This window comes from Gymnogyps californianus, chromosome Z (assembly GCF_018139145.2).
Source record: "Gymnogyps californianus isolate 813 chromosome Z, ASM1813914v2, whole genome shotgun sequence".
Classification (NCBI taxonomy): domain Eukaryota; kingdom Metazoa; phylum Chordata; class Aves; order Accipitriformes; family Cathartidae; genus Gymnogyps; species Gymnogyps californianus.
In genome coordinates this window covers 9372121-9396115 of record NC_059500.1, presented here as the reverse complement: position 1 = coordinate 9396115, position 23995 = coordinate 9372121, and the positions used below count along the sequence as shown (strand labels likewise).

Sequence of the window (23995 nt, the reverse complement as noted above, 5' to 3'; positions counted from 1 at the left end):
ACCAAGCAGCATCCCAGGGCTGGAGCAGATCTGCCCTGCCACCTGTGGAGAGCCCACGCCGGGGCAGTTTTCCTGAGAGGTACTGCAGTCTGGAGGGAGAGCCCAGAGCAAGGGGACGGTGTGAGCAGGAAGAAGCAGCAGAGAGAAACCGCCATGTTCTGACCACCTCATGCCACCCCAGGGGGTGTGTGTGTGGTGGGGAAGGTGTTGGTTGGTTTGTCTTTGTTTCTCACTACCTGAGTCTGTTTTACCCGGCAAATTAATTTCCACCCAAGTCAAGCCTGTTTTGCCCACCACAGTAATCGGTAAGCAATCGCCTTGTCTTTGCCTCGACCCACGAGGTTTCTCATCCTATTTTCTCTCCCTGTCCTGCTGAGGAGGGGGAGTGATTAAGAGGCTGGATGGGAATTTGGCCCTTCACCAAGGTTAACCCACCACAATACTCTGCCAAGGAAGCACCTTTAACTCTCTAAATAAATATCTCTTTCATTCTTAGGGGCTCTGTTAGTATACTATAAAAATCTGATTTCAAATTTTCTTTAGCAGTAGGAAAAAGTAATCTCAACCAAGCAAAAAACTGCTGAATTATTAGCAAGACCCAGAGGATACAGTTTTCTCCTCAGCTGTGTGAGGAATGTCAGAGTAGCTGATCTCAGTCATCTGCCCTGGCCTTTGAAACCAAAACCTCTGACCAGTGGCTGCCCTGAAAAACGTGCATAAAGGCTGCCCAGGGGAAAAAGGCTTGTTGTTAATGATTTATGTGATACTCTTCTTCAGAAGTGCTTAAGGATTCTGTAAATGCTGGGACTACAGAGGCAAAATACAGTCCCTTTTCCCAAACAGTTCATGATCACAGGCAGCACTTCCCAAATTATTCTGCTCATGAGGCCACTCTCAGGAACAGGCTGGCCATGTTGACCAGATGTATCTCCCTCAGTGAAATCTCCTTCAGCACCCTCCTAACATCTGGGAAATGACCCTTGTGTAGCTGATTCATGGTTTAGGTGTTACTGATTTTTTTTTTTTTGCTTTCTTTTTTTTTTAAAGAAAAAGAACCCTTCTTCTAGGTGTTCTTGTAACAATCTGACTAACAAGAAAAATACCCTGAAATCAGAAGAGACTTTCAAGTACAGATTTTGCCTTTTTATAATGCAGGGTTAGACACAAAGCAAGCAGTGACTTTTTAAAGACATACTTGCTCAGAGCATTTAATTTTTGCCCCCCCGGATCTGCCATTGAGGCTATGTCCTGGTTAGAGGGCAAGCTCTGTACTCTTATCTGTGGTGGAGAACAACAGACAGACACTGTAATGACAGTGTTACCCTGCACCCACAGGAGGCCTGTAAATAGATCTTGATTCAGGCAGTGATGCATGTCTAAATGCAGGCTCTGCGGTCTCTCCCATTTACCCTTTGGCTCTGTTGCAGTGTGTCCTTTTGCAATGTCAATTACAGTCAGTCTCTCAGAGCTTGCAGGTGGATGTAGCAGCAGTATGTAATCCTAGTGAGAGGTGTGGGTTTTCTGCCAGGCGCCTGTCTGTATAGTCACCTACAAGCCTGCTGTCATACTCTATATTGCTGGTATGTCACCCTTTGAAATACCAACTTTCAGCTTGCACACATACATACACACAAATCCACTAACAGCCTCTATCAAAGGGTAAATTTCCAGAAGAGGTACAAAGTTTCTTGACAGCTGATGACAATAATATACTATTTCAATCAAGAGAGAGTTCAAGTGGGACTGCTAAACATCGCTCAGCAAACCCTCTTTAAACACAATGATAATAGAAACGTTTTCACTGAGAGACAAAAAAGAGCAGAACTGCTGTAAATTGCAGTGATGTTGTAAAGGAATAGCAACAGGACATTGCTGTCTTCTTAAGCTGCTAGAAAATAGTAACTTATTCTGGTCTCAGTCACAGCTCAGGTCTCTAATCCCTTTCATCTCATTACCTTTGCTGAGTAAAAGATAAAGCAATTTCAAATTTCAAAACAGATCCCCTGCTGTCAGACTGGGGTAATGCCTTCTCAAATCTAAAGTGGAACATGCTTTAAGTGGATCTTTCTTTATCTTCAAACTTTGCTTGCCTTCAAATGCAAAGTCAGGCACCTGTCCCTACCCCTCTGTTGTTAAAAGAAAGCTTGAATGCATGTGGAGAAGCTTTTGCATCTGTCTGAGAAGGTGAAATCAGAGTGGGATGTCAAAACTTTTTTTTAGTTTTATAGTTATATTTGGAGACCAGCACAGCACATGAAAAGGTCTCTTTGTGTTCACATTTCAGTCCTTTCAACAACACTGTTGTTGGAGTTGAGAATTTCTATGAAAGTATGGTAGGATGTCTTGTAAAACTGGCATGATTGCTGAATGATGACAGGAAATGCAGTTACAGTCTACTGCCATTACAGTTAGATACTCAATCTTGTAGTGTTTTGTTTTTTTTTTCCTGTTGGGAAGGAGTAATGCATAATGTCAGGTTAGGAACAAGCATCATTGTATTTTCAAGGTGGCAGAGGACTGACTATTTTTATTCTGATCATTAACAGTAATTCAACGTGTTCTTCATTAGAGCATTAGCCTTTCTTCTTTCTAGCTTTGTTTCCATGCAGAAGAGACATTTCTGGCTTTGAGCAATTTACAAGTCCATGTACACAGCATATTAAGCGTAGTACTCCCATTGCATTGTTTTTGTTCAGACTTCAACAGAAAAAAAACCACAGAGTACATTCAAATCCTCCATAAAAGGGCATTAATATAAAAACAGTTTTAAGACCAGTCTGCCCTTGCCAAAAACATTTAAAAAAAAGCTGCTACCTTTAAAAAATTCTTTTTTTTCTCCTTTCCGTGAACACTAAAACATATTGGAGGTTGTTCTAAACTGAACCAAATAGAGCCTCAACCTTTGTTATATGTGCTAAGAGATACAGGTATAACTCCAGTTATTTTTGTGAAGCTGTCATTGATTTTAGTGGGTGTTTTGTGCGGTAATTGAAAGGTATATTGTGACCTGGAACGAGTGAGTTACAGTCTTGCTACAGCTAGGTGTAGATAGTTGCCTCATCTTAGGCTGCCTGTAAAAAGTCCAGTACCAAACCTATCAATCTTGTCTCATATCAGAACAGTAACTGACTGTAATTGGTTCAGTTTTGAGTTCAGGTTCCATCAAAAGAAAAGTGAAGTAATGCAAATGTCCATTTAATTTCTGTGTTTCGGACAGGTGAAATGTTGACTTTTCTCTTTGCTTTGCCTTGAGACAGGAGGAGCGTTTTCTTCTTGTGCAGGTTTGTCACATAAAGACTTAGTTAAGGGGGACAAACTTTTGAACTTAGAAATCTCTCTTATAGGAGAACGGATCCACAGCTACATCTTCTAGTTCTTCAGAGCGCCATGTGTCTTTTGTGTCTCTTCCTGGTTTTATTATAAAGAAAATCTTCTTACTCTGTATCCTGGAAGAGTTGCAGTGCAACTAGCATAAGGGTGCACTTGTAGTTTAAATATTTTTCCAGGCAAGTAACTACATTGGCCAAGGTAGAGTGGGATTTTCAACTGACAATGGCCTTACTCTATTGTGTTTGCAGTTTCTGTAATATGAATTAACAGTTCTGAGCTTCTGTGTTTGTGTCTGAATTGACTTTGAGACCCTCATTTTGTCCAAGCTGGCCATGTAATTTTCAGAAATGCTTACGTTGCTAAACTTCAGAACGAGCAATCACAGTAAAAAAGTCCTTGAGCATCAGTAAGAAGCAAGGGAAAAGCTACATGCTTTGTGGACCTCCCTGATGGAGAAATTGCTTGTGATTGAAAAAGAGGCGGGCTGGGTTTATGGTACTAGACTGAAATACATTTTTTCAACTTCCCTTTGGAAATGAAACAACTGGGGAACAGATCACCTCTGCCTGCTCCCTCTCAGGACAGGCCTTAGACATGAAATATCTCCAAGGTCTACTAAGAAATGAATCATTCGTAGATGTGAGATTTGTCCTCACTTCTGCCAGGAAATCCCATTTCATGGCTTTCTCCAGCCCTTGATTCCAGCGCCAGCTGCCCTGTTGTGTCCCTTGCAGCAGTGGCACTGCTTTGCCTCAAGTACCACAAGGGGAAAGCACATCTCAAGATACACTCCTCTGTGCTAACCCTATCCCCCAGGAAATGCAGTGCAAGCCCCTTGTCCTCATGCCCACTCCTTGCTGGCTTTTGGCCTCAGGTGTGGGTTCATGCAGGCCAGTGCAATACCTTGGTGACTGCCTGGGGTAATATCATGCATATGTTTCAGTCCTGCTTCTGCACTGGAGGAGGAAGGGATTGTAACTTGGGATTGCAGTGTAATTCTGAGCCAGAGCTGTTGAAATGGAAAAGGGGAGAAAAGAGGGTTTTGTATAGTTATGTATGGTTAACTTAGTCTTTCATGTTCCACTTCAATAAGAAAAAAAATCCATGTAGGTTACGTTACCTTCATTTTAAGACATGGAGAATCTTATCGCACTGATTTGGTTGGAAGTGTATTCCAATGCAATATCCCTGGGCAGGTTATAAATTCTTTGTTTCATTCGTGCATAGTACACTGGATCTTATGAATGGTACTTCCACGGGAATTACCTGACAGTTGGGTAAAATGCCTTTGATGGGGTGGATAAGTGATACCATGGCAGGAGGATAACATACAGCAGAATGACTGTTGTGAGAAAACAAAAAAATTTGCATTTTGAAAATGACAAATTTGACTTCATATCCTCTTTGGTGACTCTGCAGGGCAAGCAAATGCAGCCAACAATGGCATCTGCTGCAGGACTGACAATGCGGCTCTTGCAACCAGGATTGGAATCCTTTTATGATGTGTGTATTAGATGCCTGGTGCTTTTTAATTTTTTATTAATAAGGTAGAATGTAGGGTATTGAGAATGCTTCTTGTAGACTAGAATAAAGCAGTTTAGACAATGCCAGAAGTAAAGCATATTTCCAAAGCAAAAACCCAGCAGAAGATAGAGATCTGCTAACTGCAAATTCTTTTTAAGCTGCACAGATGGCCCAGCCTCACAGCAGCAGCAGGATGGGAACAATACTGTGTTTCCTTATGGTGCAAACAATGATGACAGCCTTCTTCAGTCCTTAAACCAGACTGAGGAGCAGCCCTGAAGGGGCACCCACTGCAAGCTGGGAGATGTAAGGAATGCAATCAGTGCAATGTGAACACTTGCACAATGCAGGTGTAATTAACAGCTTTTATGTTTATGGACCTTGTTAATGAACTGTAATGATGAATTGCAGTTCAACAAATTTCCAGGAACCTATAATGCAGCAATAGCAAGCAAATCTGTAAGATTTCTAGTTTGTCAGAGTTGTCTAGCCTTTGTCTGAGCAAGTTAAGACTTTGGCAGTATGCTGTACACTGTAGTCTCTTCATGATGAATATGCTTTAGGCACTGTGCCAGGATGTAATTATTCAATATGATGAAGTAGAATCCTATCTATTTATCCTGTTTATGCTTCAAAACTCATCCTTTCATTTTATTTTGCCACATGCCAAATGAAATTTAATATGTGTTGTTATTTGAATATAATACTACAGTTCATGGTATTAAATTATACAAAAACATTTGCAGATGATAAGCTTATTGCCGACTGTCTTTGAAATGCCTTAATGGAAAAAAAAAAAAAGGTCTGTTATTACTAATGGGTCAATGTAAAAAGAAAAAAACCATGTCTCACACCAGTGAACTAACAGGTGGCTTAACAGGGCCATGATCTGAAACAGGACGGACTAGAATACATTGATTAAAAATCAGCAGTTTCACTCGGTCAGTACAATAGCTTAGGGGCAACATGGTTTGTTTTTGCTTTTAACTAGAAGGGGGCTTTACATTCTTTACCAATTACAGGATTATTTTTTTTTAGAATGCTGAAAGTTGCTGACATTTAAAAATGAACCAGCATAGAGCATGATCTGCATGCACATTGTGAGAAACTGCATTCTCTAGCTTCAGTACAGCAATTGTTGGTCACAGTTAATCTGAACTCTTTTGTCTGGTTGCAAAATAACTGTTAGCGTGAGTACACAGTGTCCTTATCTATTGCACATTTTGCAAAGATTTATTTTCCTTTGTTTGATGGAGAATACAGCAATATAACTTTCACAGAGCATGAAGGAACTGAGTTTTGTTCCAATACATGGGAAGGTCTCTGTGAGAAAATGAATCCCAAGTGATTTAAGCAAATGAAATGATATTATGTCTTTCAGTCACTTTTGGCCGTACCTTATTCAATAAGTGGTTCCATCAAGATTTCCCATGGAATCCAGTTTTACTCACAATGCCACAGTCTGGCCATTACCTGCTTAGACTTGAGTATTCACAATAACGTAGGGATAGAGTGAAATTAGCATTTCACACCTTGATGCCCGTGTAACCTGTCCTGCAGAGTCACTTGCCTTTAGTTCAGTAGTTTGGACAAGGAGCAAGATGAGTTCTGATCGTGTAACTGAGGAGAAGCATGCAGAAAATGGTGCTGTTCCATGAGCTGGACAAACAAGTTACTGATCCAAGTAGAGAGGTAGCCTTAATTGGACTATAGAAAGAGGGAGTAGCTGAGTAGGGTGGGGTTTTCTTTGGGGCTGATTGGTTTTGGGTTTTTTTGGGGGGGGGGGGGGGGAGGGGTTCGCCACGAAGTTGAGTTTGACAGCTTTTTTCCGGTATTTTGGAAGGAAGGGAGTCTGTGTATTTAAAAAAAAAAATTAAAAAGCTGACTGCAATTTAGAGGCTGGTACAATAGAGAATATATGCTGTATATCCATGTTTCTTCTCAGTATGGTATGAATTTTTTTCAGCTTGAGTGAGAGTTGCTTTTCATGCTGTCACAACTTACCCTTTTAACTTTGGCGGTTGTCTCCAGTGTGTCAGACAAAATAAGAGCCGTCACGTAAGCAGGGCTGCAAAGGACTTGCTTTCTCTGTTGTTTTTTTTTGCAGCAGTGTAACCCCAGTAATGGGTCACAAGAAGCCTTGTGCTGCAATGATGTTGTTGACTACTCTGAATTTTCTGCTAGAATAGCTTGGGAAAAAAAGCATCTTACCAGTCTCTAAGAGGTCTGTAGTGAAGAAAAAGAGTTTGATTGTTTTAGTATGCCAAAACACACACAACCACTTGTCAGTGCTTCAGTCAGCTTTATGAGAGTTGAGTAGCTGTGGCCTAGCTGTTGTAATGTGCTTTTGCTTTTTGTCTGAGGGATAATAGTGTAGTATCTAGCTCACAGAATTCTTTGGACAAGTCTCTTTAGAATTACAAATGCTGAATTACGAAAAATAAAACGTCATGAAGCTCAGAGATGAAGTGACTTGCCTGAAGTCTGTCACCTGTCTGTCAGTGTAGTGCCAGGGGTAGGAACAGGTACCGTCTTTCCAGAGTTGCAGTCTGGTGTCTCAAATGCATGGAAAGAGCAGGCCTTTTAGAAGTGCATAGCATTGATTTTGAGAGCATTGACCTCTACCTGCAGAATTGAAAGCCTTGTGCATTAATTTGCTTCCTTAGCAGCAGCAGGTGTCCAGCAATTGCACAGATAGGAGGATTCAAGGCAGGCAGGAACTCCCAGAGGCTGCTGTTGCTGGATGAGCAGCATCAACCGGTGTAAGCCTGGAGATACTTTGTCACTGATGTCATCTGCCTGGACTTGTCCAAAGCATTTGACACTGTCCCGCACGACATCCTTGTCTCTAAATTGGAGGGACATGGATTTGATGGATGGACCACTCAGTGGATAAGGAATTGGCTGGATGGTTGCACTCAAAGAGTTGTGGTCAACGGCTCGATGTCTGAGTGGAGAGCATTGATGAGTGGTGTTCCTCAGGGGTCGGTATTGGGACCAGCGCTGTTCAACACCTTTGTCGGCGACATGGACAGCGGGATTGAGTGCACCCTCAGCAAGTTTGCCGACAACACCAAGCTGTGTGGTGTGGTCAACATGCTGGAGGGAAGGGATGCCACCCAGAGGGACCTAGACAGGCTTGAGAGGTGGGCCTGTGCGAATATCATGAAGTTCAACAAGGCCAAGTGCAAGGTCCTGCACATGGGTCGGGGCAATCCCACGCACAAATACAGGCTGGGTGGAGAATGGATTGAGAGCAGCCCTGAGGAGAAGGACTTGGGGGTGTTGGTTGACAAGAAGCTCAACATGACCCAGCAATGTGTGCTTGCAGCCCAGAAGGCCAACTGTATCCTGGGCTGCATCAAAAGAAGCACGGCCAGCAGGTCGAGGGAGGTGATTCTCCCTCTCTACTCCACTCTCATGAGACCCCACCTGGAGTACTGCATTCAGCTCTGGGGCCCCCAACATAAGAAGGACATGGACGTGTTGGACTGAGTCCAGAGGAGGGTCACGAAGATGATCAGAGGGCTGGAGCGCCTCTCCTATGAAGACAGGCTGAGAGAGTTGGGGTTGTTCAGCCTGGAGAACAAAATGCTCCGGGGAGACCTTAGAGCAGCCTTCCAGTACCTAAAGGGGGCCTACATGAAAGCCAGAGAGGGACTTTTTACAAGGGCATGTAGTGATAGGACAAGGGGTAATGGCTTTAAACTGAAAGAGGGTAGATTTAGATTCGATGTAAGGAAGAAGTTCTTTACTGTGAGGGTGGTGAGACACTGGAACACGTTGCCCAGAGAGGTTGTGGGTGCCCCATCCCTGGAAGTGTTCAAGGCCAGGTTGGATGGGGCTTTGAGCAACCTGGTCTAGTGGAAGGGGTCCCTGCCCATGGCAGGGGGGTTGGAACTAGACGATCTTTAAGGTCCCTTCCAACCCAAACCATCCTATGATTCTATGATTCTATGTTGTTCGCTAGTTGGGTTGTTTTTTATTTGAATGTGTTATAGAAAATGTGCCAGCTCGACCATTTCCATGGAATGCCAAACAAGTCAGAAAACAGAGGCTTTACAGTAACAAGAGGGAGTGGTTGGTAAATAAATGTGTTCAAGAGCTTCTTCATCAAGTGTCAAACATGTAGAGCTGATGGATTATTCATTCTCCTTTGCCAAATGTAGAGCTGTTTTTCTAAATAAATAGTCACTTCTTTGTATTGTAAGGGAACATGCAAATCTGAGCACTGTGATATTTAGCAGATTCCACTGGCTTTTCTTTATGGCTGGAGAAGCCCTCTCTCGTCTCAGGAGGAAAGGATGCTGTCTCTCTGCTTGTGGAAACAAAAGTGTTTCCTGTGGAGCTGTTAAGAACCTTGTTCCATTAAATCCAAAACATTTAATGAGATACATTGGCATCAGTTAAGCTTTTATCATGATACATGTCACAACTGGTCACTTCTGACTAGGGATCAAGGGAGAAAAAAGTCTCTGTGAGTGAAAACATGATCCTGAACTTCTGGACATGAAAATGGGCTATTTTAAGAAAATTGCATCTTGAAAATGTATTTCCAATTCCAAAAAGATGTTTTTCCAGTGCCAATAATTTCCAATGCAGAATGAAAACACAAGTTTACTGGTTTGTCAGGATACAGTATATCCTTTTGGCAGTTCTATTTCTTGATCTAGTGCATGGATGTTAGAGAATCCTAGCCATCTTACCTCTGTTGTGCTGTTGAGAGGGAAGGGGAATCCTGATTTGAAAGAGAGAATCTTGTAGTGTAGAAAGGATGGGAAATCACAATATGGAACAATGCTATAATACAAACATTGTATGCAAATACCATAATGTGAAAAAACTTCCTTGAGTAATTTGAAAGTGAATATAAACAGAACAAAAATACATAGAGATCTCAAACTGACAGCTCTTTGTTGGAATTATTGATATATAAAGCAAAATGCTAACTCAGATAATATTTTCAGGCCATTTCATTTTCAGTACAACTTAAAATTTCAAAAACGTCGTCCTTCCTAACCTCCCTAAAGATGTGAAAATCCTTCAGTCACTCATACGAATTGATAGCAAAAGTTGCTTGGTGTACACATTGCTATATGGGAACTCATCTTTTGAGTTCAGTCCGGTGTTACCAGATGAGTGGGAAGGGGCTGCATTTAATTCTGAGTAACGTGCCTTTAATGTCATCCCACACCTGAGGTCTGAGCCTTGTACTGAAGCAGGAAAGTGTGGGTTCTACCTGTAGAATATTTAAAAAGATTAATTCTTTGTGTTCTAAAATTGTTAACTACAGCATTTCCATGTTTACTGCTGAGTTTCTTGCATTTTTAGCAAAAGGGATTTCTGGGAAGCTCTGCACTGCCAGAAGCAGTTCTTTCTGGAAGCACTACATTTAGGATTTCACTGGATGTGGTTGATACCTTGATCAAGTACAGTCTCATCAGCTGACAGGTATTTTCTACAGAGGAAACAGCATTGTTGTACTGAATATAGTCCTGTTGTGATAGCTATTTTTCCAACCGATTTCAGCAGGTTCAGGAAATGTCTGTTGTGTAATGACCTGTACAATCAATGGCATCCTTTTGAAAATGTCAGCATCTGTTTCAGACCTAAAAAACCTTTGTGTTCTAATAGAAGAGATTTGTTGTTCAGAAATTCCACTTGGAAACAATGATATGACTTTTCAAAATGAAGTGGCTTAAAAAAGTAAAAAGGGGCAGCATGTTGCTGTATTCAGAAGCGATTTACCAGGTATGTGAATGTAATTATGCAACTGCTCTGATTTTTATAGAAAACATTAATAAAGATTGATGGACTCCACTGCATCTGATTACTGTGTCCAGTGGTTCCTAAGATAGTGAGCTGACTCAAAGCATAGCTGGCAGCAGTCAAAATTTCTTTTTCTCCTTTCCACTTTTAAGTTCTCCTATTACCTGACTAATATAAACTTGCTTATTACACGTTCTGTATCCTATTTAGGAGGGGAGGGCAGTAGGCACTATGTGGCTATAAATGAAGATAGTTATTTGAAAGAAGTATGATATTGGTTGTCATTTGGTTGCCTAACAACCACATCTGTGTCCTGGTTTCTGCTGGGATAGAGTTAATTTTCTTCTTAGTAGCTGGTACAGTGCTGTGTTTTGGATTTAGTGTGAGAATACTGTTGAGAACACACTGATGTTTTAGTTGTTGCTAAGTAGCGCTTATCTTAAGCCAAGGGCTTTTCAGTTTCCCATGCTCTGCCAGCAAGCAGGTGTGCGAGAAGCTGGGAGGGAGCATAGCCAGGGCAGCTGACCTGAACTAGCCAAAGGGGTATTCCATACCATAGAAATTCATGCCCAGTACATAAATGGGGGGGAGTTGGCCAGGAGAGGCGGATAGCTGCTTGGGCATCGGTCAGTGGGTGGTGAGCAATTGCATTGTGCATCATTTGTCTTTTCTTGGGGTTTATTTCTCTTTTTTTTGTTATATACCTTTTCATTACAATTGTTATTATTATATTTTTATTATTATTAGTTAATATTATATTGTATTTTACTTTATTTATTAAACTGTTCTTATCTCAATCCATGAGATTTACTTTTTTTTTCTGACCCTCCTCCCCACCCCACTGGCGTGGGGGGGCAGGGAGCAGCTGCGTGGTGCTTAGTTGCTGGCTGGGGTCAAACCACGACAATCTGAAATTGAGTCTTAGAATTTACAGACAGTGACTTAATAAATGAATCATTAGGATGAAAAATCTTACATCTTCATTGTTCTAATGAGATATGTACAAAATGTTTATTATTTACTAATATCTGCTTAGTTACAACTGTCAGAAGCAAGTCAGTGACAACGCATGGGATGGAATGGCAGCTAGCATATTCATTTTTACAGGAATGTATACCACAAATCTCAATTTGTTTGAAAACTTCATTTCTCCTGAAATAAGAACAAACTTGGAATGACATTCAATCTGTTTTGATTTTTGGTGGGTTTTTTTTTCCAGTCACTGTATTTATTGGTTTTTTTTTCCATTGTTATCTTTTTCACTTTACTAGAGAGCTGTGATTTAGGGAAAGAATGCACAATAAAGGTGGAAAAGATTAAACAAAAAGTTGGCAAGTGAAAGACTTTTTTTGCAAAATTATTTGGTAAAGATTGCCCAGAATGTAAATTTTTTTTTCCACACCACCAAAAAATGGCAAGCTTCCAAACTTCAGATGAAAAATTGAGGAAAATTTCATGAAAGCCTGTTCTAAATTCTTTCTTCCCCACCTTTTTCTTTGTTTGGAAAACTTTCTGGACAACACTTGAGCTATACAAACTGTGAGTCAGAAAGTAAAGATCAGCTAGAACTTTGTACCAGAGCAGGCACAGGGAAAGAGGAGCATTCGGTTCATCCAGTTGCCATCCCCAGGCTGGCAACTCAATATATGAGCATACGAATATCATGTTTGTTGGAAATAATTGTAACAAAACTCTGTGGGAGATCTTACAGAAGAGAAAGGCTGTATTTATTTACAAAACCTCTGAGTAAGTTGATTTTACTTGCATTCATTCTCTCATAGTTTTCATTTACTCACGTTCTCACACCCACGTATTTGCAGGCACCAAGACCTGCATTCCCAAGTAGTCTGTCCAGCACCACTTGTGTGCAACACACAGGACAACGGCAGCTGGTGTCTGACATTGCATTACGTCCCTAGGATCCTTCTGGACTGGCGAGAACACAGTAGGTTTGGGACACATCTTTCATAACCTTTAGGAGGCTGCACTTACTATGGAAATGTCCTGTGCATCAGGATTTTGCTTCCTGTGGTTTCATTAATCTCAAACAAGATTGCTGCTCATTGTCTGTTTTCCATTGTTTGTTTGGAATATTTGTCTCTTTCTATGGCAGGGTATTGGAAGGAAATTCTTCAGCTATTGAAATGGCATACGCAATATTGCCCAGTCTTGTTGCCATCTTCCTGATGTGGGGATGGAGGTCATTGGTGCTGTGGTTGTGTCAGGGTGTAACCTTCTGGGCTTGGCAGAAGCAATGTGTCCCCCACTTTTGCTCCTGGAATTCATGTCTACTCTTATCAATACAGGGTCTCCTTTTGTTTATTCTTGTCCATCCAGACACACATGTTTATATTCTTATGTCATTTATACCAACCTTAATGCTTCTGTTGCACATCCAGATACATTCAGTCTAGCTGGCCATCCCACAGCTCTGTCAGTACACAAATCACTGCACTGTCTCTCAAACTTTTCTAAATCAGAGCATTAAGTAGGTTGTTCCCTCCCTCCCTCCTGCTCACTTCTTTCTCATGGTATGATCCTTTTCCAGGAAGACAGAATGTTTGCAGAATGTGGTAATTTAACAGAGTGCTATGCCTGGAGCTCTGAAAGCATTTTACAGCTCTGACTTCTGAAGTGTCCACATCTTAATTTACTGGAGTGCGTACCACACTTTCACCTATGTCAGCAGAACACAAAAAAGGTGAATACATTTAGAAATAGGCTTATTTTATTTTTTCTTGTCTAATTTTCATGGTAGCGTAGTGGTGGGGTACTGGACTGGGATATGGGAGACATGGCTCCTAATCCTCATGCTGCTCATCTCCTAATGGGAACTGTTGTTCAAAAATTAAGAATTGTACTTATTACTGTTGCAATTTGGTATGTTTCTCAAGAGTCAGTGAGTCCATAAAATTAGGAGAGAAACACTTCACCTGAAACACTTCATCTACTCTAGCACTTTTTTGTTTGCTTTTTAATTATGAAGTGGCTTCTTCTTCGTGATTGTCCTTGCAAGTTTCTAATCATATGGTGAGGCAGACCACTTTTGCAGATTGGTCCTCATGGAGGTATACATTGTTTCTGCTTTGGGTCTTCATTTGTTTCAGGGAATTTTTTTCCATTTTAGAAATAAGACTTTATGGATTGGTTTTCTCATTTCCCTAATAAATTGAATGCTTTTGCAAAATAAAGTCTTAATGCTGACTTCAAGAATTTTTTTTTTTCCTTTTTAGTTTTATTGCAGGCTAAATGCTTGAAACATATGGGTAAAAGTGGATCTTACTGAACATTTACATTACTCTCATGAACATACATAACTCCCATGCTGGATTTTATTCTGAAAACTTCCACAGTGATGAAGCCTCTGTTTTAAATGAGCTTATATGTCTTGCATGAGAGGTCTAATACTACCTTAAGGATCTTTAAGAACATATCTCATATATGGAAATCTTTTGCTGTTTAAAGATTGATCTGAAGTCTGAAATCAGCTGGAGCCTTCACTATGTCCTCCTGAGTGTCAGAGACCAGCAATGCAGCAGGCAGGACTTAGTACACTCCCAGCAAAAAGCAAGGGAAAGACAGCCGAAACTTGCTTAGTGACAGCTGAAATTACTTTGTATTATTAGACTCCTATAGCATGCTCTAAAACTTGGGATGGCAGCTCTTGATCAAAGAGAAGCTCATGTTGCTTTCGTTAATGTGCTACAGGGTGTATAAAGGCCTGCTTTATCCCACATAATACATAATTTCATTGTACTGTTTGTGGCATTATAGGCGCAGTTGCTCATAAAACATCACATCCTGTTCCTTCAGTGCATTGGTGTAAACACAGAACAACTGCAGATGTCAACTCGCTCATTTTACAGGTGTGTAATGCAGGTCTGAATTACGTCTACAGGACAGAGGCTGCAACGTAAAGATGAAGTTGTGCTTTTGGCTTCAGTGAACTATGTGATGGATAAAAGTGATAATACAAATTGAGAGCAAGTTTTATACTTTGCAGGATTGTGAGACTTTGCATCTATTTAAAGCAGCTAGGGCTGAGGAGACTTCCGGAATGCAGTCTCTGCATTCGATGCTAGCTCACAGGCTTTCTGCCTTCTTTAGGCAAATACTATTGCACTGTCTGAATACACTAGCTGCAGAAATCAGTAGTACTGTCTATTGGGTTTATGTGACAAGGTTTTGGTAGCGGGGGGGGCTACAGGGGTGGCTTCTGTGAGAAGCTGCTAGAAGCTTTCCCTGTGTCTGAGAAAGCCAATGCCAGCCGGCTCCAAGACAGACCGGCTGCTGGCCAAGGCCAAGCCCATCAGCAACAGTGGTAGCATCTCTGGGATAACATATTTAAGAAGGGGAAAAAACTGTGCAACAAACTGCAGCCAGAGGGAGGAGTGAGAATATGTCAGAGCAACAACTCCGCAGACACCAAGATCAGGGAGGAAGGAGGGGGAGGAGGTGCTCCAGGCACCGGAGCAGAGATTCCCCTGCAGCCCGTGGGGAAGACCATGGTGAGGCAGGCTGTCCCCCTGCACCCATGGAGGTCCACGGTGGAGCAGATATCCACCTGCAGCCTGTGGAGGACCCCACGCCAGAGTGGGTAGACGCCCGAAGGTGGGAAGCCTGCACTGGAGCAGGCTCCTGGCAGGACCTGTGGAGAGAGGAGCCCACGCTGGAGCAGGTTTGCTGGCAGGGCTTGTGACCCCGCGGGGGACCCACGCTGGAGCAGTCTGTTCCTGAAGGACTGCACCCCGTGGAAGGGACCCACGCTGGAGCAGTTTGTGAAAAACTGTAGCCCGTGGGAAGGACCCATGTTAGAGAAGCTCATGGAGGACTGTCTCCTGTGGGAGAGACCCCATGCTGGAGCAGAGGAAGAGTGTGAGGAGTTCTCCTGAGGAGGAAGGAGCAGCAGAAACAACGTGTGATGAACTGACCCAAACCCCCACTCCCCGTCCCCCTGCGCCGCTCAGAGGGGAGGAGGTAGAGAAAATCAGGAGTAAAGTTAAGCCTGGGAAGAAGGGAGGGGTGGGGGGAAGGTGTTTTTAAGATTTGATTTTATTTCTCATTACCCTACTCTGATTTGACTGGTAATAAATTAAATTAATTTTTCCCCAGGTCAAGTCTGTTTTGTCCGTGACGGTAATTGCTGAGTGATCTTTCCCTGTCCTTATCTCGACCCACGAGCCTTTCGTTATATTTTCTCTCCCCTGTCCAGCTGAGGAGGGCAGTGATAGAGCGGCTTTGGTGGGCACCTGGCATCCAGCCAGGGTCAGCCCACCACTTACTGACAGAGTGAAGTTTGAAAAATGATTACACAGTAATGAAAAGAAAGTAGTAGGAAAAAAATGCCATTGCTGATGACAGGCAAATGAATAATATTTGGAAATGACAGTCCAACAGAATCCTGGATTACTATTCTTTAATTCTTCATTGTGATAGCAAACACTTAAAAAAACACCCTGCCTTTTTATAATCAGGACTTTGTTGTGCTTGAAGGACTTGTCAGTTCAGAAGTTGGGCATAGGGACATGGAGAAAAGAGAGCGGAAGTAAATACCATTTAAGTTATCCAAAGAAGCATATGGGAGCTTATCTGTATGCAGCAGTTCTTAAAAGCAAAACTGAAGCCTTATGAGTCTATCAACAGTTTCTTTAATCTCATTTCCGTTGCTCAGTAGTATCTGATGTTATATAGTTCATTAAACAAGTGAACCTCTGTACTGATTCTCTGAAATCTGCTGTAAAACACACCTTAATATTCTAATTCCTTCATTTCTAATTAATTTTTTGCCCTTTCAGTTATCCCTGAGACTGAGCAAATATTACTAACCTCAAGTAACTTTGTCTCAATTAGCTTAAATTGGGAAGTCTTACCCCTTTATTCCTGCTAAAACAGTCTTCATTGTTGGTAATTCGTCAAAGAAAGATATTATGCCTCCCTGAAATGAAATCAGATAAGTTGTAAGTCCACTGAGTGTAAAGAATCCAACATTTCTGTGTGCAAATACTTCTCCCTGGGGCATCTAACAATGATAAGGAAAATCTGAGAAAGTGAAAGACTAGTAGGTTCCAGTTTCACTTTCCTGAAAGTTTTGCAGTTTTCTCCATTACAGAGCTCTGTTTTTAAGATTATTCTTTGATTACAGGTCTGATCTGGCGTAAGGTCTGGCAGCGAAGGTTCTTTCTTAGCTTGAAGGAGGCTGTATTTCGTACTGAAGATCAGGGCTGAAGTGATGCTGAGCTCCTGCAGGTTCTCCTGGCATTGCCTCAGTGCCCGTCTGTTCATACCACATGGCCCAGCATTTGGTTTATGCTACCTTGGCTAAATGAGCTCCTGGGATTTACTGTGTGGCTTCAGAAAACAAGAATCACGACGTGAGATATTGGCTTTAAAGGTTTGCACATTGTAGTTTTTAAAATACTAAGCTTGAGGATGTATTTGCTTACTGGCAAGTCCGGTTTTGTTTCTGTCTTCGGGGGGGGGGTTCAGTGCATGCACAAAACCACAACACTGACTCTTTAAAAACGTGCTCATTTCCCTGTTGCTGACAGTAAGGATCATAGTAGGTGTTGAAATGGTTATCAGTTGCAGTGCAATGGGAATCTGGGTTCCTTGCAGGGTGGGATAAGTTATATCACCACCACTCTGAAAGTACCCTCAAGGTAGACAGATTCATGACTTTACGCAACAGAAACCTGCATAATGCAAAAACAGGGATAGGTTAGCACAATGGTTATTCGTATGAGAAATGTATTTAGATGTCTTTTATCTTGCTGCAAACCTTAAGTTGGACAAGGATGCAAAACCTGGCTGTTACTGAATCTGACAGTAATTTGGCTTTGAGTGTAACTAAGGTAGAATTAGGCCTAATATATTGTTCCATTTTGAGTCCTAAACAAAACCAGAATTCTAGGATAGATATGCTATCAAATATGTAGATATGTTTCCTGCCAGTTTATCATCAGAAATGGGCAGCAGCTGCTTTTAAAGGGTACCTAGTTCCCAGTGTTGGAGAGCATTTTCCAAAACATGAGTGTAACAGATGTATCAGTCTCCTTGCTTCAAAAATCTGAAATCGGGATGCTGCTAACTGCAGGACTGAAAAATGAGGGAAATGACCTTATCCCCAGCTCTTGGGGACTGATTTGGGTTTTGGCTTGTCAATAACAATTTGTGTGAGGCAGGGATGGCAGTCACCTGAGGTCATGCCTCTATCAAAGACGGTGGATGGGCAAGGGGGCTTGGACTTTTATTGTTTCTTTCTATACATGCAAAATCTAGGGACTGCCTTGATGTGGGGTAGACTGGTGCCTTGCTTATTCAGTCTGAAGAAAATAAGGAAAGATGAAGGGATGGAGGGATGGGAGGAAGGGAGACAAGGAGGGAAGAAAAGCCAGAAGAGAGGGAGGAAATGTGTTTTCAAGTGAGAGAGGAATAATGTTAATAGGAATAAATATAAGATCTTTATATCAATGCAAAGAATATTTAGAAAGACCAGGATGTATGGCATATGTGGAGTTCTTTTCTTTGTTTTGGCTTTGTTTGTTTTTGTTAAAGCATTTCACTTGCTGGCAGTTACAAATCAAATTCTCCAAGGAGAACTGTAACAGGAGTAGAACAAGCAGAGAATTAAAACCTGGTCCCAGAGGTATACAGCCTCCATTTCACTTGTCAGGGAATAGCAAGGGGGAATATACTCAGCTTGGGGAAGGGTGAGTTGTCTTCTGTGTTTGCCGTGATGCACAACAGCTGAAAGAAGTAGTCTTTTTCACTGACTTTTGAGGCAAGGCAATAGGTTTACAAATACTGGCCAGAAGAACCTCTCCATTAGTCAAAACTACCTTTGCAGAACAACTTACCCTTTTAGAAAGTGATCCTAGGGTTTATTTGTTTTTATTTTAACAGCCCTCCCTGTGCTTCCTAGAACCGAAGTGAATTGGAATCATAAAATATTCATGCTAAATATAGACAGAAGGCACATTCACCAACCCAACTAGAGGTTTACTGAGCTTGTGCTTATTATTGAGAACCTGTGAAGTCCTAAATATTTAAATCAAAAGAGATTAAGGGAAACGTGAAAAAATTGCTATTTGACATACTCAGAAAACCCTGTTGATCCACAGATAACATGCTTAAAACCTCAAGAGGAAAGTGGGAGAAAGGGGAGGAGAGAGGGAAACTATGCTTATATGTTTAATTTTGTATTTTGAAAGTTAGAGTTTGTTCAATCTTTCAGGTTTTTTTGGTGGGGGAGGGGGGTTGGCTAATTAAAAAGGCTTTTACCCATAGTAAATTTACAAAATGTTCAAGCTGAAAATTAAAATTACTGTTTTGAAAACAAATACTTCCAGGGGTTTGAGTTCCTTCTGCCTCTGACTTCTTTCCTTTCTTCTTTTCTCTGACAAGCACACACAAATCATGCTCTCTGTAAGCTCAGCATAGTAAAAAAGGTTTTAAAAGTCCAAATAGCTTTCTGTTGAAAAGTTATGTTTTTGAAGAGAATGCTTTTGCAGAGAAATTCTTCCTAACTTTAATGGCACTATGTAATTGCAGTATTTTCTCTACTATTTTACCTGATCTAATTTTAGGTGAGGTTTCCTCATGGCCCTTGGGAGGACGTTTTGCAGTCTACAGTGTGCAAGCCTACACTTACCCATATTCTGTGCTTGCACCTAAAAAGACAAAAAAAGAAAGCATGCAAAGAAAATGTAGCTACTGCAAGTTTGAGATTGACAACAGTTGGTTTCTGTCACCTTTTTTTTTCACTGCCAGTGTAGGAGGTAACTAACTGTTTGAATAGCACCGTTTAGCTCATTACCTCAAGGAACAGAGATCAGAGTCTTCAGCTTGAGAAGTCTCTTTGGTATAGGCCAGTGAAGGTTATGATAGTGACACACTCATTTCTGTGTGCCTTTTGTTTCTTTTGACTTAGAAAATAGCACTTTTTAAACCATATTAAGCTTATCCAAACTGAAGATGAAACAAAGGCATCTGTTCCCTAAAACTTGTACTGATTTTAACTAAATCATTTTCCCTTCACACCATAGGTTTGTTGGTCTGTGTGTGAAAAAAGATAATTTTATAAGATTGTCTGGATAATGGGACTTATTTTCCATCTTTTGTTCTACTGCAGTATCATACTAGCAAGTCGGTCTGAAATTCCCATTGCCACCACCTCTCCTATCATTTAGACCTTTGTGGTTATCATCATAACTGGAGGACAGCAGGTTTTGTTAGTCAGATGCCGTTTTGGTAAATGTGGATGAGAGAATGAAGGCATTTGATTTGTATGGAGATAAACAGCGTAATAATCATGTTTCGCTCCAGTGGTTTTAAATCAGCTAGGCAGCCTGTTCTTGGCAGCTCATATCCTGAGCTGTCTTCTGCAGTGTCTTAAAACAAAATGTCATTTGTGAAAGTGATGTTAAACAGCCATTCTTCTATGCATGCACCAGCACTGAACTTGCGTGTGGGGCTGGTCAAAACAGCTGAGCTACAGCAAAAACATTTCTGATTGTACTACTATTCCTAAAACCCAAAAAGCCATCCTGCATTGCAACCACTGAAAGACAGGCAGAGATCTACTACCATCTAGAAGAAAATGCAGGCATTTCCATTCTTCTTCTAGCCTTCAAGGACCATATGTGTAATGTCTTGTGTTGATGATAAGGTTATACAAAATGGGTTTGCAGAGTTATACTTCATGCTTGTCTTAAAGCCTTTGCTCCCAGTCTGGTGGTTACATAATTCTGATCTCTCTCTTGTTTTTTATTTAAGTCCTATGCACAATGCTTTCAGCGAAAAGCTTTATGATAGGAAGATGTGCATTCCAAAAACTCAAAAAACAGGAGAAGATGAATCAAAGAGTGTTATATTAAAAATAATAATTTTCAAGTAAATATTGTAAATTATGAGCATCTTTCTCATGATTTTAGAATGCCTGTATATAGTTTGTCATTTTTTACCTAAGGATCCTTGAAAGTGCATCCAGCTTGCTTTGTCCCATTTTGAAGTTGTTCTAAAATATTTTGATTTATGGATAATAATTAGGTTTCATGACTTAGGAACAAAATCAATAACAACAGCAACTAAAGCAAAAATTGGTGTGGAAATTGCATTGGAGAAGAGAAGACATTTAAATCAAAGACAAAAATTACTGAGGTGAGAAAAAGTTAAAATATCGTAGGAAAAGATATAATGTCCTGGGTACTACCAAACCCTATCACACCACTTGGTGAAATATTCTGTGACTAGTGAATTAAAAAATGTTGGAATAACCATTTCAGACTGATAAGTTTTTTTTTTTTTAATTTGTCAGATAATGGCTTGTTTCCTTTTGTTAGTCTGTAGCTTATGTAGGGTACAGGAATATACCTTCTATGCAGAGCCAAGAGTTTATTTTCTAATCTGTGTCTTAACAGTTTAGTCACCATGCACCGGTTGTTATTACTCGGTTGAAATAATACTAGCAGTCCAAATTACCTGTTTTTTTTAAGTACTTCTCTTTCATAACTCAAGTAAAACTGTTACATATACTGGACTAGAGGCCTTGCAGAGTTCATACAAATCCTGTGGCCTGTCACCAGTTATGGCAGTATCACATTTATTAGTCTACGCTTCTCCCTTCGGTTCTGTAATTCTACCTCTTTGAATTTATTCTTCAAACTGCCTGTTTATCTTTATAGTTCTGTATTCACTGAATTCCTCCTAAGCTAATGGATTTATTGAAAATTTGTGTAGATGAGTTACATACATGTTAGGACTTTATCAGTACTGTATATGTTTTCACTCAGTTTAATGGGAGAGCCCTTTCTCTGTAGTGGGCCATTAAGTAAGGCAAGTTTGTGTCGTGTTGTTAATGAGTATAATAAACAACATGGGTCTCCTGTGAATCGGACAGGGAACTCAATTATCATGGTGGCTGCTGAGTCCTGTTGTGTCTCTGGGGCTCTGCTTGGCTGGCAGTGGTGAATGGTGTTTAGACCTACTTTTCTTTTGTAATCTTTAGGAGTGGGTGCCAGTCTGGATCTTTCACCTCTTCCCCCCCCCCCCCCCCTTTTTTCAGCCTTCTTAGAAGTCTTGGGCAAAGTTCTTGAATTTCACAGTTCTCATGTTTTCCTTATCTGGGTTTTTTATGTCTCCAGATATGTTCTTCACCCTCTTGAGAGCTTATCTTTTCTGTTTCAGTGAAACCATGCTTACAGTGCTCTGTGGCAATTAATGCATGCCTTTCTTTTTAACCCTTCTTCTGTTGTTTCTTCTGAAAGAAGAACTAACTTTTCTGAAAACGTTGTCTGCTGACAGGCCTCTGCTTGCCCTTGATCCATGCAGAGGTTATGTTAGTGTGAGAAGAATCAAACTGACCCAAGTGTTCAAAATAACTTTGTTAAATCCATTAGTCTGTATGTTAACCCAGAGCTCACTCACCGTTTAGCTACAAGACTCACTTCTGTCTTCAGTAAAAATGTGCAGTTAGTTCCTGTGCTGCCCTGAGTGCCCTTAATTTGATTTGAGTTAGTGATAGTGAAGAGGGCTGATTGTCTGTTAGCAGTCACATGAATGTTTGAAAAATCTTCTAGAACTTCATTTGGTTTTGAATTATTTTGGTGGATTACCTGGACTGGCAACAATCTGCTAGATTATTCCAGGGAAAACAAAGTACTCAGAGAAACCCAGAATTCTGTTAGTTAGAATTTATTCTAATCACCCTTGTGCATACTTATCCTTGACAAGCAAATTCAACTGTGCTGGCAGAAACACAGCTATGGCAATATAGAGGGCTTTATGTTTATACCCTGTGTGACCTTTCTGGCACGTTCATATCAGTAAGAGTTTGCTTTCATTGCTGTGACCATATAGATGGTACCACGAAGGACAATTAAGACATGGCCTAAGAGTGAGGTTGTGCATACCTTTGGTGTCTGGCTGGTTCAGACTGCAAACTTCAGAAGCAGAGGTTTTGTTCAAAGGAACACGTCCTGCTGGTATCGCTTGTGTTGATTTTTAATGAGAATGCTGAGCTAAAATTGTCTAAGGTCTGTGAGGAGCCCTTCTAAAACAGTGGTATATAAGCAAAGATACAAAGCAGTGATATAAAAGCAAGAATGTTTTATTCTCGTCTCTTGCTTTCTAGACTGTACAGGGTAGGACTTCCTCCAAGAAGAGTCCTGGACAGAGAGAGATATAAATCAAGTTGCCTTTTCCTGTCCCTTATAAAACCTTGCCTGATGATAGAGAACATGCTAGTTTAACAGTTTAATGAATTTTATTCCTCTGACAGCAATGTCTTGATAAAAAGCAAATGTGAAATCTCACCCAGTTGAAGTCACTGTCAGTCATTGGCAGCGGCCAGAGTGTCCCAGTATTGATGCAAAAGTAGTGGAACTCCTTCTTACCACGTCTTACGATTTTCTGGTTTCCTGTAAGTCCTGCTATGTCCACAAATCAGCACTGAGAGAAACAGAGATAATTTGAAAAAGCAGTGTCAAGTATTAGATTTGGACAGTGAATCTGCAGATGGCTTATAATGGCTGTGGGGCTTATTTTGCATTGTAATTTATGGGGATAGAACCATGGTGAAAACAGTATGCAGAAAGGGTTGGTAACCCTTTCAGCTTTCTAAGAGATGAGAACATGGTTACTTTTCAGTTGTTTATTTATTTGTATATCCACTGAGAGCTGAAGAGATGTCACACTACATGCCTGATCACTCAAGTTAAAAGATGGGAAAGGGCTAGTAGCTTGTGCATGTTAGCAGCCATTACTCTGGTGCTGTATGTTTGTTATGATTAGCTAGATGTAGCAGTTGCAAGTGTGCTGAAATCTTTCCAAAGTTTTCCGTGCTAGAAATATGTAATGTATTAAATCTGATACTTCACAAAACTTTTCTTTCTTAGATTCCATCCTGCTACTTGTTGTTATCACCAGCACACTAAATACTTCCATTTCTTTGTTAGAGGAGACACACTGTTGTTTTGCGTCTTGGGGTTCAAATATCTCTTTGCAAACAGATCCTGAAATGAAAAGATCCTTTTGAAAGTAACTCTCAAGAGAACAAAGCTGTGAAGTAATTTATACTTCCAAAATACTTGAAAACCGCTATCATAGGTTCCTCATTGTTTGGGGAAGCTGGCTATGTCTAGCTGCCACAGTCATCCTCTTATGAGCAAATACCTCCTGTTGTGATAATTGTTGTATTGCTTATCTTGGGACTCTTTTATACCAATCATTATTATTGTGAGCTTTGCTCATGGGACCAAACTCATTACAGTGGATCTCCTCCTCCCCACTGTCATCCATCTCTGTCAATTTCCTGCTGATTTTTTTCCTTTGTGCCAGGATATGCAGGGAGGTGGGGTTTGGAGACATTCCAGTT

General features: G+C 40.9%; 1 protein-coding gene across 2 annotated transcripts in view; it reads left to right on the top strand.

The window, feature by feature from the left end:
* The window catches only part of PLPPR1 (phospholipid phosphatase related 1), a 138596-nt gene that overhangs the window by 23358 nt on the left and 91243 nt on the right, over positions 1-23995 (top strand). The window contains exon 1 of one of the 2 annotated variants that reach the window (XM_050913041.1): positions 16990-17014. The exons of the other annotated variant lie outside the window; for it this stretch is intronic. The gene's annotated coding sequence lies outside the window, so the exon portion shown is untranslated. Of the gene's footprint in view, positions 1-16989; positions 17015-23995 lie in introns of those variants that run through there. 2 annotated transcript variants of the gene reach the window in all.